This window comes from Siphateles boraxobius, unplaced genomic scaffold (genome assembly GCF_051911475.1).
Source record: "Siphateles boraxobius isolate OS27281-9 unplaced genomic scaffold, OSU_SipBor_1 49, whole genome shotgun sequence".
In the NCBI taxonomy this organism is placed as follows: Eukaryota; Metazoa; Chordata; class Actinopteri; order Cypriniformes; family Leuciscidae; genus Siphateles; species Siphateles boraxobius.
In genome coordinates this window covers 2330066-2343702 of record NW_027509130.1, presented here as the reverse complement: position 1 = coordinate 2343702, position 13637 = coordinate 2330066, and the positions used below count along the sequence as shown (strand labels likewise).

The 13637-nt window shown below is 40.7% G+C and overlaps 1 pseudogene across 1 annotated transcript; it reads right to left on the bottom strand.

Annotated features, from left to right (window-relative positions):
• Positions 1-293: 293 nt before the first annotated feature.
• LOC143711174 (alpha-2-macroglobulin-like protein 1) lies at positions 294-10064 on the bottom strand (annotated as a pseudogene). The gene is made up of 35 exons (XR_013194755.1): positions 9953-10064; positions 9225-9405; positions 9000-9156; positions 8829-8881; positions 8694-8708; positions 8432-8597; positions 8274-8358; positions 8123-8189; positions 7880-8048; positions 7695-7804; positions 7449-7619; positions 7140-7367; positions 6860-7072; positions 6632-6781; positions 5769-5936; positions 5625-5680; positions 5532-5535; positions 5279-5457; positions 4970-5195; positions 4763-4886; positions 4569-4690; positions 4437-4488; positions 4261-4344; positions 2894-3070; positions 2713-2787; positions 2475-2632; positions 2313-2387; positions 2059-2221; positions 1800-1984; positions 1504-1725; positions 1308-1429; positions 1131-1212; positions 652-735; positions 472-577; positions 294-388 (listed from the first exon to the last, which is right to left on the bottom strand). The product of XR_013194755.1 is annotated as an alpha-2-macroglobulin-like protein 1 (transcript).
• Between the last annotated feature and the right edge of the window lie 3573 nt (positions 10065-13637).

Genomic DNA, 13637 nt, shown 5'->3' with positions numbered 1-13637 from the left:
AACTCAGAGTTAAGATCAGTGTAAAAAGCCCTAAATTTACACAAAGCTTATTACCATGGTTGGAAAAGAAAAGGTTAAGTTTGCCAGTTGATTGCTTGCAGGTGAACCTTCATTAAAGTGCCGCAATTTTAAATGCTTCGTTTAAAAAAAAAAAAAAAAAAAAAAAAAGTAGAACCGCAACTGTTGAGTGAGCCATATTAAGGATTTGAAGTCACAGGACAAATAGAAACTCATGAACACTGCGACTTCCTAATTCAAACAAACGTCACAGAAGATACAAAAGGCAACAGAACTGGTTGTATAAAAGTGGTTTTATTTAAGTCAAGCATCCTACAGCCAGTACTGAATCATGGACAAGGGGACATGTAGGTGGTCTCAAACGCATCACCTGAATGAGGAACAGAAAATTAACTGGATCGTTTTCAACAGTGAATTCAGCCAGAGCAAAGCATGATTAGGATGATAGCATACTTGTCTGATAGTAGTCATAAACATTTATGACTGCTGGCTTGAGATTTTCCACTGCAAGAACCTGTTTCAGCTGCAGAGTGTAACTCATGGGGACACCTTTGGGAACCTGCGAGACAGAAAGGAGGAACAGCAACACATGAGAAAATGGCCACTAGTAATAAACCCAGTGAACAGTCTCACCTCTTTCAGATACACTAGGACACGATCATCCTCAGCATCAACCCGCTCCACTAGCGGGGCAAACGATTGGGGTGAAGAACCAAGCTGAGGGGAATAGACCATTCACACAATTACAATTAGAGGAGCATCACCTGCGTGAAGTTGGCCCCCCACCCAACGCAAAACGTCATCAAAATATATCACAAAATATGCCGCCCAACCGCCGTCATTCAGGGTCTATTTTAAAACCCAACACAGCACCAAATATAAAATTTACAGCACATATTATTGCTTCTACTTTGGATGAATTGGGAGCATGTGGGGGGCTGGTGACAGTCTAGAATTCAATTTCTTATATTTTAAAGGCACAAACGAAGCTGCACAAATAAAACTTTACAGCACAAATGTTTGTGCATATTTTTGACGACACTTTGCGTTGGGGGCCATCTTCACGCAGGTTAAAGAATCTTGGGACTTTCTAAATCATCTTAAATACAAACCAGTGACGTATCTGCGGTGAAGCCCGACAGGAGCTTAATGTCCACTAGAACCATGTTAGTGCTTGATTTTAAACCATCGTATCTGGATGGTGAATAAAAGAGGTTTAGACAACAAGATAAACACTTCCTTTTTGTAAGAGCCATAAACAGTTGGTTTCAGGAAACAATGCTTCTTACTTCACAGTGAACTTCAACATGAGATTGGCTCCAAGCGGTTGGCAGTCTCTAGTCACCTTCGCTTCCACACGCAGCGTCGTGGAGACTTTAACGGGTGTTGGGATGTTATAGAAACACGCAACCTATAGTAGGAGTAGAACAAAAACTCATTTAGATTTGGATATGCACAATAAATAGAGAGGGTGATGATACAGACCTGCACAGACACACAAGAGGATCCTGATGCTTTAACACTATATTTGCCAGGAACATTCTTCAGCGGCTTCTCCTGATACAGCAGCCTGTTGTCCCGATTCACATTGAAGCTATAAGAGTCTCCTCCTACTACTGAGGACTGTACGGTAACAGTGCTGGAGCCGTCCAAGCTGAACATTTGAGCAGCGTACACAGAGAGAGCCTGAAGAGCCACCACCGTGTCCTAAAAACAAGCACCAGATTTTTAAAAAAAAATCCTCATAAATTATTGCACTAATGTTTGGTAGTCAGAGGCACCTGGTTGGAGGAGAAGCCTCCATAGGGATTCTGCTGGGTCACGAGCCAGTTGACAATGCGGTTAGCATAGCCCAGATTAGCCGTTGTGAGAGGCTGAACAGCGAGAACTGCTAGCAGCACGTAAGAGCTGATCTCCACCGCCAGAGTCTCTCCAGATGTCGTCTGAGACCAATGGAGCTTAGTGCCTAAGGATGAGATGGAGGGGAGAAAGTTGATGCCAGAGACCCTGAACCAAGATCAAGCAGCCGGTAAATCTTACCTTCAGAAATGGCAAGGTTGTCCAAGGCAGTTAAAAGCTGTGATCGAGTGGTGGTCTCTCCAGCCAGACTGAAGGTGTACGCCAGCAGAGCCGTGGCATAAGTGTTTCCCAGGTTCCCAACGACAGGCCTCAAGCATGACAGACCTTTGAGAATGACAGGATCCTAATTTTTAAAAAAAAAAAAACAGATATCAGACAGCCAGAACAGGAAGGTCATCTGCAAGGAGCTCATAAAACTACTGGACCGGTTTTACCGTAGTGGGGACACCTAATTCAAGCAGCGATGCAACAATGTAGGCAGTCATGGTCACACCGTCACCAACTCCCCCCTTAAAAAAAAAAAAAAAAAAAAAAGCTTAAGAACAGTCTCACACCTAGTCCATTGGTGCCAGTGCATTAAGAAACTTGTAATGCACCTTCATGTAACTATGGTACAGAGTTCCCTGCTGAATGAAACAGCCGTCTGAACCCTGCGTGCTGATCAACCAATCCTTTGCACTCTGCAGGACATGTGGATCAATGAAGATAAATTGCCTCGCTAGACCAAAGGACCTCATGACGAAGGCAGTCAACCTGGCCGTGGAGATGTCAAATGGAAATTAAACCACTGGTGCCACAGATTATACACACCAGTAGAACAGTGAGAAACTCAACATGTATTGGACGCATCATAACCAAATGTGCTGTATGATCCGTCACGGTGTCTGTAGTTCAGTTGTCCTTGGTATCCTTATTGGTCAAAAGCCACATGTAAAATTATATTCCAATGGGAAGAGCAGGACTAAGCTTCCTTAGAATTTAGTATCCTACATAAAGTGGATTTGGTCATCCATACCGCTCTGAAGGAAGCCTGTGGCGGTCTCTCGGATTGCTGCAGTGAGTTGCCCTGTGACTTTCAGGTACAATAGGATGTAAATATTTGGAGCAAGCATGATCATATTCTGTTCTCCACAGCCAGATGGCATCTGTAACAACCCATCTAGATTCTTCAGTGCACGACCCATTATGTCCCCTACAAGATGTCAAGCATAAAACCCACATCAGAAACAGTTATTCTTGGGGGTCGGGCGATATGTGGTTTTCAGGGCCGATGCCTATTACAGATCAAGTAGGCTGATAATTTGAACCGATATATACAGTAGCCCATGTCTGGTGTAAAAATGTAAGTTAACGTCAAAATTAACAAAGGGTTTTGACAAATACTTTCTTTAAATGATTTTAAACATCTTTTAAATCAGAGAACTGTTAATAACATTATTAATAAAAAATAACTTTAAGTGCAGGGAGCACCCAGCAGCATTCTGTATTTTGGTAAAAATTAAAGACTATTTTAATGGTTAAATAAAATTTTAGTAATCAAAAAGCATTTCTAATTAATTGAAGTCACCAAATTACATTTTTAGGGCCCTATGAAAACCCAAACTTTTATTTTGACGGGTTGCCGTGGAAATCTTTGAGTCTGTGCGTTTATGATATGATAACGTTTCTCAGTTGAAGCATTAAAAAGCTCAAAGTGACTAATCGGCTCTAGAGATGATGTTTATGCAATCATATCCTCATATAATGATGCGGCTGGGCTGAAAACAGTGCAAGTGGCGCACTTGCTCCAGAGTGTGTGGTAAATGAAACCACACGTCTACGCAATTCATTTAGAGACACGCAGGATTCATATTTAAATAGTCTTTGAGGTTAGAAGTTCAATTTGATTTGTACTGATCTGAATTTGTCAACTTTTTGATGAACTAATAAAAGCACTGACATTCTGCTTTATACAGTAAATTCCGTTTTTTTATGACTGATTCCACAATTCCATCCCTGCTTTCTGCATCGTGGAAATCACAGAGCCCTATTATATTGAGGTGTCTTGCAACTTCAGTGTAGTAATTTATTGCTACATCAGCAAAGTCTGCTTTCGGTGTGAGTGCACTTTCAGTGCCTCCAGCTTTCCGCGTTGATTGGCCGGACTCGTGACTCCCAACAAATCAGATGGGCGGGGACATTGGTGTAGTCTACAGAGTGGCGAGTTCCGACAGAGGTGCTGCGTCAGAGCTGCAGCACATTTCAAAATTAAATTATCGGCAAATCATTTTGAAAATGTCCGATAACCGAAAAAATGCTTCATATCGGCGAAGATAATCGGTCGACCCCTAGTTATTCTACCAATCTTCACATGTCAGTTTCTATTCAATGACAGGTTTCTACCAAGGACTGAAACTGAGCATCTGGCAGATCCTTGAACCACGTTTGATGGAAATATCAGAGTCACGTCTTCAGAAAGAACACTTCCTGCAGACCAAACAGAATAGATTAGCATTGAGAGCTAGGCTAATGTTCGGCTGTACAGGGAAATTGTATTGCCGAATTGAGTGCAAACAAACCTTTTGGACACAGTAACCAACTCTGGGTGTTTGTCCTTTCAACTCCTTCAGGCTATAGAAGCAATAAAACACCACATAAGTAAAGCAGCATGAGCTCCATGACCAGACTCCAGAAGGCTGGTTACTACTTACCAGGACAAGTAGACTTCGAGTGACTACGTCAATGCGTCCTCTCGTCGGCACAGTCACGACCTCAGTGCCACATCGGGTCCGGGATGATTCAGCTGAAGCACTGACAGTCACATTGACAGTTCCTGCAGTGACAGACAGGAAGTGAGTAACACCTAATATACACTTAATTTAGAGAGAGATTATCCAAAACTGACCGAGAACAGAAGCTGAGAGAACCCATTTGAAGGTTTTTCTCCCATTGGCACAAAGACAGGACACATACGGTTCAGTATATGGTTTAAGAGTGAAGGCCATGGATGAAGCTGGTGTTACTTTAACCTGCCAATGAAACAGACACATGGAGCTAAGACACATGACCTTCTCTATACGGATCAATTATATAAAAGAAAACCATGGCAGACCATGATGCACTTGGACAGATAGCTGAAGACCGTGGCCTTCAGATCAAAAGACTCCCCACGGACAATGGAATACGGCAGGGAGAGCTCCAGGAAGAAGGGCTGGAAGACCGTCAGCAGAGCAGGAGGAGCCAGACCAAAACCTTTTGAGGACAGGCAGAACGCCTCAGTCTCCCATGTGGTGATGGTGTCAGGAACAGTGAGAGGAACTGGTGTGGATCCAGTGTTTCTGAAAGATAGCAGAAGAGAGAAAGAGGAAGACAAGTAAAAACTGGGTAAGTATCTTTAGAAGGAACAAGATGCTTCACTAACCCCACATGAACAAGCTGCCAGAGCCATGTTTCTGGAAAGTACGTCCTGACAGTCACTTTAAAAGAGGAAGTTTCGCCTCCATCTGAACGAGCCATTGCTACAGGACCATTCAAATTCACTGAAAGAGACAAGCAATTTTACACCAAACTGTCTTAGTATCTGCAGAATAAACTGCCCCTCTTGTTGCATTTATGTAAGTGATTACAACACCCAAAACCACACAATTTGCTGATCCACAAAGTAGTAACCTCACATAACTGAATGCAAGTTCACCAAGTCATGCAGAATTTGTTTTCACTGAAAGAATGGCCTCTGCATAGACCTACCATCTGGGAATCTGGGAAACAGTGGGCACGGAGGGGCTCGCACATCGAGATTTGTTGCGATCTTCATTCCCAGGCTCTGTCAGAGTAACAAGTCAAAACACAAGACAGATTTAAAGTCAATGACTCAGTTCATGACCATGTAGTCAAAAAATACATTTTTCTACCTTGAAGGTTGTGTAGGCTTGATTTGTAGGAGCAGTGTAGGCAGGATCTCTACGAAAATTTACAATGGGTTGAAATGGTAGACTGGGTCGAAAACCTAGACACTCTGGTTCATCCTGAACACTGTATGGGTAACCTGATAGTGATCGCACCGGGAGCAAATCAAACACCTGGAACCATGAAACAATGTCACTTGTTGAACTAAATTCATTAATGTTTGGTATGTTACGTATAATGTACCCTAAGGCCAGGAACACACCAAGCCGACGGTCGGCTGTCGGGCAGTTTGTGTGTCGGCCGACTAAGTTCTCAGTGGGTTCCGCACTGTCGAATGAAATTGGACATTTTGAATCGGCGTCGGGCCGTCGGTGAGCGAGAACTCTGATTGGCTGTTCAGCTTAGTGAACGAGTCAGCGCACGAGAATAATAGCAAAACAGAGAGCAAAGTCAAAATGGTACAGATAGAAGGCTGTTCTTACATTACGTCATCTTACATGAGTGTTCCTTGGCAAATATTTAAATATTAACATGAGCGGAATAAAGAAAGTGTATAGCAAGATTGATATTCAAAACGGTAAGCACGCCCTTTTGTTTATGGTTTGTTTAACGTTATCTGCAGCGTCGGTTTCTATTTTTAAATGTCTATGGATGAATATAAATGCAGAAATAGACAGCGTCTCATTTACACGCAGGCGCAGAACGCGCATTCTAGATAACAGTCGGCTGTAGTTCTCTCGGTGTGTTCAAGTACAGCTTTTTACCTCAACACAGTAGGCTTTCATCAGCGCTAGTTTGTCGGCTTGGTGTGTTCCTGCCTTAAAACTGCTATAATCATAACAGATTTGGATACATAACACATGGATACCATTTTAGCACTCAGACGTCTTCCTGGCTCCAATATCCAGATGCTCTGATCTACAGCACTGATGCCACACAGAGATCTTGCTTGAGCAGAGACAGTCAGAACATTTCTCTCAGCAGGAACAGCCGTTGCAGGAGAGAACCTTAGAGACACCTGGAACAAGGACCCACATGCTGTAGGACAAGTCACCATTCCCTACTTTAAGCCAAAATATGCTATTGCACATCATACTTGGTTTGGGAGACAAGTTTCTGTGTCAAACGACGCACTACCAACAACAACATTCTCACTGGGCAGAACGCAGTAGACCAGAATCTGCACTTCTGGAGCCATATCGACACTGACAGACAGTTGGAACGACACAGAGCCGCTTGTGATGGTACTAGAAGCCCTCGCTTTGACCGTCTGAATTCCATGGAGGACGATCACTCCTCTGGACAAGACCTGACAAAAGGCAACCAGATACATAAAAAAAATGTCCTAATAAGAAAAAAAAGTGATGTCCACTCACCATATAAATGACGTCAACACTGTAGCCGCCAGCCTCTCCAACAAAAGAATACTTCACGGTCACTGGAAACGCAGCACCACATTTGAGCGGCTGTTCGAGCTTCACTATAGTCAGTTCACTAAATGATGGGTTGTTGGGAGAATCAGGATGGAGAAGCTGAACAACCCTTGTATCTGTAGTGAAGTATGGCGATTTGTAACCATAAACAACATCTGGAGTCACACTTGCCTGGGGAACAACGAATGCAATTGGTTTCTTGCGAGAGAAATTGAGATGTCTACATCTCAAAATACAAAGAGTAAATCATACCACCAGATTCAGAGCAGCTTTAGGACGAGTAGCAGTTTTGAATGAGAACGTCGCCAGTCCATTCCGATTTGTGGTCAGATCCATCAGCAGTTTATTGGGCCAGCTGTTACCATCCAGGAGATAAACCACTTTGTTTGTGATTGGAGTACCATCAAAACGAGACACTGAGATCTGTTGGGAATGATAAAGGTTAGGAAAGGGAACCAATGTGAAGGCTTCTGCAACAGGGAAATAACTTTTACTTGCCTTCCCTTTAATCATTGATCCAGGTTCAAAATATTCCGGGACGTCCAAAAACATGACTTTGCCGACTTCAAACGTAATGGACACGGTTGCAGATTTTGACATGACTACATCTGGGGAAAAGAAACTCAAATAAACAAATCAACTTCATTCACATTGTCATTAGTTCAGAGCAGCCAATAGCTCACCTGTTCCCTCCTCAGTGACGTTCACACTTACAACAAAAGTATCTTGCATATTATTTTCAAATGTGGTGCCAAAAAACACTGATGTATCGACAGTAAGGAAGGCACAGCCAGTGGCATTCATCTGGTAGCAGAACAAAGAGTCACATTTAAGTCAAGCACAAGAAAAACCCTCCACTGTAAGGCAGGAGTCAAACCTTTGCAGTTTTTTTTCAGGCAACGACGGGCCAAATCAGGAACCACAACATATGGAAAGGGCTCACGGCATACTTCCACCAAGGCTTGGCCAGGTACAGGTTGGCCATATGTGTATCTGGGAAACGTCACAAGGAAGAAAAAAAAATTTCCAAGAACCGACCAACCACAAGACAAGAAAACAACTGCATGTTTAACTCACTTGGCACAAGCCTCAACTTTCAGTCCCACATCTGCAACACTGTACATCTGTGGTGTGTTTACGGTCACATCAAACTTGGGCAAAACTAAGACAAAAAATAACAACGCTGTAAGACCCCAGATCTGTCGTTGTACTGTTGCACACTCACAACAACTTACCGTATTTTTTCACCTCAAAAACATGGGAGACAATTTGTTCACCAATAAAAGCCTTCAGTGTGTACATCCCTATCGGAGCCTCTGGGTTTAACTTGTGAGAAAGCTGCAATATCCAGCTTGTGGAGGAAACATTTGTCCACTGACCAATGCGGTTGTTATTATGGTCCTATTAAAACAATAACAGCTTATAAAAACGGCAAACAAAATGTACAGAAAGTGGCAGCGGCTCCATTCAAAGACTTCCATCAGAACAAATTCTCACCTCCACAAAATTGTACTGAAAAACAAAGACAGGAATATTAGGCATTTAAAAGAACCCATTGCAGCAGTCATTGAAGATAACTGCAAAACTTAGCAGGTAAAAATAACCAGCAAGAAGTTTGCATTTGTTCCTTACCCTCTGATCAAGTGGCACAAATTTAGCATCCATGGTGACAACTCTGAAATTCACTGCAAAGACAAAGATAAACTCGCATTAATTGCATAATGCACTTGAAGACGATAAGAACTTGTAGTGTATTGATTTTCTACACCTTTAATATTCAACCAAGGTTAATTTCCAGCTCACCTGTTTGTCCTGGATTGTAGATGGGTTTGTCAGTTTGGATGAAGGTCAAAGGCAGGTAACGTCTGAACATGACTTTCCTCTCTTCAGTTGCTCTGAAGACCTTCCCTTGAACTTCTACCTTCAGTGTCTGCACAGATTCTCCATCTACTCGAGGAGCCTGTAAAGAAGCTCAGTTAACTACACAACCAGACAAAAAAAAAAAAGCCATATCTCATGATAACAGACCTGGAAACTAAAGCAGCGGTGAAATGGCTTGAAGAAACTTTGCCGCACAAGTCGAGTCATCCTTTTGTCATCAAGCAGAGAAACTGTCATTGTGAGACGCTCTTGGGGTTTCAGAAGACTTGCACATAATTTCGCATCCGATCCAGTTTCAATCACTGCAGGGAACGTCACCATGAATAACCTGTGTAAACATCATGAAGTATAGGTTCAGAGACTAAAGGAAATCAGGTCAGATTATTTACATGTTGATTGAACATTCACAGAAAGTGGCTGCCACAGGGATGCAAGGCCAGTGCATTAAAACTAGCCTAATAGCCGATCAAAAATAGGCCAAAGCATCAGTGAGTGGGTTGAAGTAACAACCAAGGGTTGGTTGTATTGGTGGGACAAACCTTTAACCTTATAAAAAAACATGTGGGAAAACCACAAAATAAGGGTCACAAAATAAGAGCACAAGACAGCCATTTTGTTCAGAAATATATTTGAGTTACAATAACCCCAACAGCAAACAAACTTCAACAGTGACTTATTTATTTATTCATTTTAAATACAAGTGTTAATGAACAGTAGTTTGGTGGGTCCCATTCATCCTTTGACCACTAGATGAGAAAAAGTACAACATGATTAACTTTAACCAAACTTGCTTGGTGCTTCATTTTGACATTTAAAACTGCATCATTCAGATTAGACATTATGCCACTTTTCACTTCAAAGTCCATGGTACTTACGGCCTTTTCTGTCCATCAACAGCAAAGAGGATAAGGGCTAAAATGAGCCCTTTCCAAACACAAATCTCCCTCACAGCCATGAAGAGCAATTATCCAAGATTAGACAGAAATCAAGAGTCTCTTTTAAAAAGCCAGCAGCACTTCTGTTAAGATCCACACTGTTCAACTGCTCTACGGCTTAACTCTAAATCAGCTGCACTGATGCCAGCGTTATTTAAACACTCTTAATAATTCCGAACAGGTTGATTCAACACTCACAGGCAATCTGGTTCTCTTTAGGGCGGAGCCCCGGTAATTAATCACAGGGTTGCCAACTCTGAAACGCTCTTATGCCTGGATCACACGATTGATCTCTATGAAGTGACGCATCAGCTTCAGCGTTGCCCATGTGCCGCATTGCTGCTCAGCTGAGCCTTGAAAAGTGGAGCTCAAAGTTAAAATTAAATGTTAAAATAATTAATATTTGTTTCATAATTAACTTGTTTCATTACATCTATCTTTGAATGATATTTTATAAAATTTTCATTAAGTTAACGGTTTAAACTCACTCAATTATCATATTAGGCCTATGTGGAACCTTATTTTGACATTATTTTCTGTTTAGCCTACTCAGCTTCAATTCAACGCTCTGTTTAGTTTCGGTTTCATTACTGAACATTTACTAATTTTTTCGCCTGCTGACCACAGCTTAACACTTATTTATATAGCAATAAATAAATTAATAAATGGCTATAATAGCCTACTGCATATCGCGCTGCTGAGTCGCACAGTTGCTTGCCGCCACCTAGTGTCGTAACAATGTAACTGGACTGTGTGACAGCCTGTCTATAACACGCAGAGACGAGATACTGGTGAAATATCAGCAGAAAGCCTCTCGTAAAGTGAGATTCGAGGATCGGAACTAACTGCTATATAACAATCATATAACAAGCGTATTGTCAGGTTTATTTTATGTTATTATATTATGTGGACCCTTATTTTAACATTATTTTCTGTTTAGCCTATAGGGACGTCCGCGTGACGTCACGCCATTTGGAGCTGCCATCTTGACAGAATAGAAAATGCTATACCGCCGGTGATAATACAGCTCGGGGATGTGGGTTGGACAACGTCATATCCGGGAGGTTCTCTGTATTCCCGCACTGACTGAAGGAGTTTGAATCGTAGGCGGTAGGATTTGATTTGAATTTGGCGGATTGCATAAACTGTTCATTGAATGTAGCAACATGGCTTCTACATCAGGAGGAAATAGTGGTAATGATGAGATGGAGTGGATGATTTCAAGATCATCACGAATGAAAAGAATGATGAGGAAGAGACAAGAAAGGGCAAAAAGTTGGTCGGAAGAGAGCGAGACAAGAGCAGAAGTTAGCAAAAGGACAAAAACAAACGAACGGGCGAGTTCACGAGAAAATGATGACTTAAACATGGAAGAGGAATATAAATTAATGGTGGAATTTAAGGAGGAGGGTGGATTTATTCACCCGATAAAGCTGACTAAAGCAATAGAGGAAGAAATAGGGAAAATCAAAATGGCTAGAATCATGAACAACAGAAAAGTGCTAATTCATGCTGTCAGTGAATCACAACAGCAGAAGATACTCAAAATGAAAACCTTGATGGGGGAAAGGATTAAAGCATATGTTCCAGGAGCTATAGCAAGGTTGAGGGGAGTAATATCAGGAGTTCCAATTGAAATGACAATGGAGGATGTGAAAAAAGAAATTAGAGGAGGGAAAATAACAGACGCCATCAGGATTAAAAGTAAAAGAGATGGGGAACTTAAAGATACAATGGCAGTGATTCTTCAATTCGAAAATACCATGCCAGAAAATATCCAGCTAGGATATATGAATTACAGAGTCAGAGACTACATTCCTAAACCCCTCAGATGTTTTATTTGCCAAAGAATGGGACACATTGCAAAGGAATGTAAAGGAAAAGCTAGATGTGCACGATGCGGAGGACCGCATGAATTTGGTAAATGTGATAAAGATGCTAAGGTTAAGTGTTGTAATTGCGGAGGAGAACACAGCGCAGCATATGGTGGATGTGTTGTACAAAGGGAAGCCAGAGAAGCGCAAAGAATCAAAATAACAGAAAGAGTTTCATATGCTGAAGCTTTAAAAAGAGTGAGGAAAGATAGCACAGGAGGAATGAGGTTGGGAGAAGCAGGTCAAAGAAACTCGGCTGGGAATACAAAGCAAAGGCAGATTTATCAAAGACAAACCTTGGTACCAACAACAAATAGTCAAAACACATGTTTGCATAAATGTAAAGTGGATGAAAATACAATGGTGGTGAAAAAAGAAAACTTTGTAGCATTCATGTGTCATATTGTTAATATCACAGTACAAATGAAGAAGAAAAGTGACAAAATCAAAGCAGTTGTAACAGCAGCTGGAAGGTTTTTAGATATGAAAGAAATTCAAGCAGAACAGATCCATTCCATTCTGAGTACCACTGAAATAATAGAGAATGTTCAGGATTAGGATCATAGCTGTTATCATGGTTTTACACATACTTCAATGGAATGCCAGAAGTTTAATTGCCAATGGACAAGAATTTAAAAAGTTTGTTTATGAATTAGAAATAATTCCAGATATAATATGCGTTCAAGAAACATGGTTAAAACCTAATTTAGAATTTAAGATTCCTGGATATAGGGTAGAAAGACAGGATAGAAGTAATGGTAGTGGAGGAGGATGTGCTATTTTTATTAAAGATGGAATAGCTTATGAGAAAAATCTCATGAATAAAGAATTAGAATGTGTTATTATAGAAATATTTAATGTAAGAAAATATGGAAATATTAAAATTATTAATTATTATAATCCATGTAAAAATCTTGAAAGTGATATATTTAGGGAGATGGCGGGGAAAATACATAGAAGAGAAATATGGTGTGGTGATTTTAATGCCCACAATAGTCTTTGGGGTAGCAGGAAGACAGATCATAATGGTAGCATAGTGGAAGAAATAATGGATGAAAGGTCATTAGTTTGTCTTAATAATGGAAAAGGTACAAGAGTAAATATACATAAAAATACAGTTTCATGTCTTGATATCACATTAATATCTGATTGTCTGGTTAGTTCATGTAAATGGGATGTCAACTGGGAGTCTACAATAGGAAGTGATCATTTTCCAGTAAGTACAATAATTGATGACAATATAAACAGGCAAGAAGATTTTATATTAACAAGATGGTGCTTTAATAAAGCTAATTGGCAAAATTTTAAAATTAAATGTGAGGAAACCAGTCATATGGTTACCTTAAAAGGCAACATTGAAGAGTGTGCAAGGGAGATAACAGAACATATTTTAAATGCAGCAAGTTATAGCATACCAAGGAAAAAAATCATAAAAGGTAAGAAAAAGGTAGTGCCTTGGTGGAATGATGAATGTAGCAAAGTGGTTAAGGAGCGTAATAAGGCATTTAAAATATTACAGAAAAATTTAACAACCGAAAATCTTATTGAATATAAAAGGAAAAGAGCAATGGTTCGTAAAACTATTAAGGAAGCAAAAAAGAAAACATGGAGAGAGTATTGTTCCTCAATAGGTTCAGAAATAAAATTAAAGAATGTTTGGTCAATGTTTAGGAAAATGACGGGGAAAAGGGATGATGTTAAAATACCAGCTTTAGCTAGAGAACAGGAGATAGTAGTTTTAAATAAAGAAA